Here is a 2,712-nt window from a genome sequence, read left to right as displayed (position 1 = left end):
CCTTTCGAGTAGATCAGGATGTCGTCGATAAACACAATCACGAATTTGTCGAGGTAAGGCTTGCACACTCGGTTCATGAGGTCCATGAAAACCGCAGGCGCTTTAGTCATTCCAAAGGGCATGACCAGGAATTCGTAATGACCATAACGAGTTCTGAATGCAGTTTTGGAGATGTCTTCATTACGGACTCTTAGCTGATGATAGCCAGATCGTAGGTCAATCTTTGAGTAGTGGCTCGATCCTTGCAACTGATCGAATAGGTCGTCGATACGCGGGAGAGGGTAGCGATTCTTGATGGTAACCTTGTTCAGCTCACGATAGTCGATGCACATTCGGATTGTGCCATCCTTCTTCTTAACAAAGAGTACTGGTGCTCCCCAGGGTGATGAACTAGGGCGGATAAATCCTTTATCCAATAGCTCCTGTAGTTGCGTAGAGAGTTCCTTCAGTTCTGCGGGGGCTAGTCGATAAGGCGCACGAGCTATAGGCGCTGCTCCGGGAGCTAGCTCGATTTGGAATTCGACCTGACGGTGGGGAGGGAGTCCAGGCAGTTCTTCAGGAAATACCTCGGGGTAGTCGCGTACCACTGGAAAATCTCCAATCCTCTTTTCCTTTTCCTGTGCGTCGGTGACAAACGCTAAGAGAGCGGTGTGCCCCTTTCGTAAACATTTCTGGGCTTTTAAGAACGAGATGATGCCTTCTCCGCCTTTGTCACCTTGCACGATGAGGGGTTTGCCAGAACGGCGGGGAATGCGAACCATTTTCTCTTGACAGAGGATTTCCGCGCGATGTTTGGATAACCAATCCATACCGATGACGACGTCGAAGCTTCCAAGAATGATAGGGAAAAGATCGATGCTATAGGTCTGACCAGACAATTCTAGTTTGCAGTCGTTGATAACATGTGAGGCCTCGATGTTTCTACGATTAGCTAGCTCGACGATATGTTTAGAACTTAGTAACGAAGGCGGGTGCTTAAGCTTCTTACTAATACGTAGGGACACATAACTAGCATCGGCTCCGGAATCAAATAATACAGAAACATAACGGTCATCGAGTAGGAACTTACCCGCCACGACGTTGGGGTCATTCCTCGCTTCTCCAGCTCCAATCACAAAAGCCCTTCCCCTTGCACCATTCCCAGCATTGTTGTTTTGATCATTGTTTCCAGCTCCCTGATTGTTGTTGCGGTTCTGGTTCAGTTCAGGGCAATTCTTCTTAAAGTGCCCCTCAGCTCCACACTGGAAACAACCCTTGACGTTCCCATGATGTTGCTGCTGCTGCTGGTTCTACCCGGCGGGACGTGGACTCCTACAGTCCTTGGCCTCATGCCCCATCTTGTTACATCGCTGACACTGACTTTTCCCACAAGGCCCACTGTGGTGTCGATTGCACTTGTTGCACTTGGGGTGGTTCCCGCGATATCCACCCTGTTGTTGAGGGCCCTTGTTGTTGTCAGTCTTCCTTTGCTGGGTTGGGGCCTGAGTGGGGTTAGCATCCTTGCTTTGATTTCCTTCCCACTTACGCTTGTTGTCATTAGAAGTTCCAGCAGTAGCACTGATCCTTTTGGGCAGCTGCCCTGTTCCACGGCCTGATCAGTGAGTTTGTGAGCAAGACGAACGACTGGCTGAATGGTATTGAGGTTGGCTGCAGTCACATGGCTTCGAATTTCTGGAGCCAAACCCTTGATGTACAATTCGATTCTTCGGTACATGGGTCGAGACATGTTTGGGCAAAGGGCAACATAGTCGTTGGACTGTTTGGTGTATGCCTCGATCTCTGATCCAACCATCTTGAGATCATAGTACTCATTTTCGAGCTTGTGGATGTCATCCCGGTGACAGTACTCCTCCTTAATCATGTCCTTGAAATCCTCCCACGCAGTAGCATTAGCAGTTTCCAAACCAAACATCTGAATTTGCGCCTTCCACCAGGAAAGCGCGTTTCCTTCAAGCGTACCAGTAGCAAACTTTACCCAATTCGCAGGGGGACACTCACAGACAGCAAAGACGGCTTCGACTTTCTCAATCCAGTGTAGAAGACCTATGGCACCCTCAGTGCCGTTGAAAGGGAGAGGCTTGCAGTCCATGAAAGTTTGGAAAGTACACACATGTGGTTGCGCAGGTGCATGCTGACCTGTTGTGAGAAGCGAAGCGTATAGGTTTAGGGGTAAAAGACGATGCGGCGGTAGGATCTAAACATCCTAGGATAACGAGTTTACCTCCAGGGTGAGCTGCGAAAGCTGCAGCCACCGTGTTAAGCAGGTTAGTGAATTGAGCCTGAGTCATGTTGATGTTTCCTCTTCCACGTCCACTCATTTTCTTCATAATCAGAAAACATAGTATGAGTGTGATGTCGTAATGTAGCGAGAATGAGATAGAAGAGGGAGGTGTATCTATCTAACTAGGCACACTAGTACGTATAGCATAACAGAAAACATAAAGCAAGCAAGCAAGTAAACACTAGTCCGAGCTATGAGGTCTAATGTGTTGAGTCTTGCACTTGGAGTGTAGTGTCGTCGCGAGTCACGGGTTATAGTCTGGTTTTTCTCAAAAAGATTTTCCCCTTTTAAAAAAACCAAGTTCACTATAACCAATGGCTCTGATACCAATCTGTCACACCCCCAAAATCCACCTGCGGAACACCACCGCTTGGGGGCGTGACTGACCAGGATCCAGCCACCAATTATACTGAGCAATTTAATTTATAACA

This window comes from Helianthus annuus, chromosome 11 (genome assembly GCF_002127325.2).
Source record: "Helianthus annuus cultivar XRQ/B chromosome 11, HanXRQr2.0-SUNRISE, whole genome shotgun sequence".
Lineage (NCBI taxonomy): Eukaryota > Viridiplantae > Streptophyta > Magnoliopsida > Asterales > Asteraceae > Helianthus > Helianthus annuus.
The sequence above is the reverse complement of the archived record's forward strand: the minus strand, read 5'-3'. Positions refer to the sequence as shown.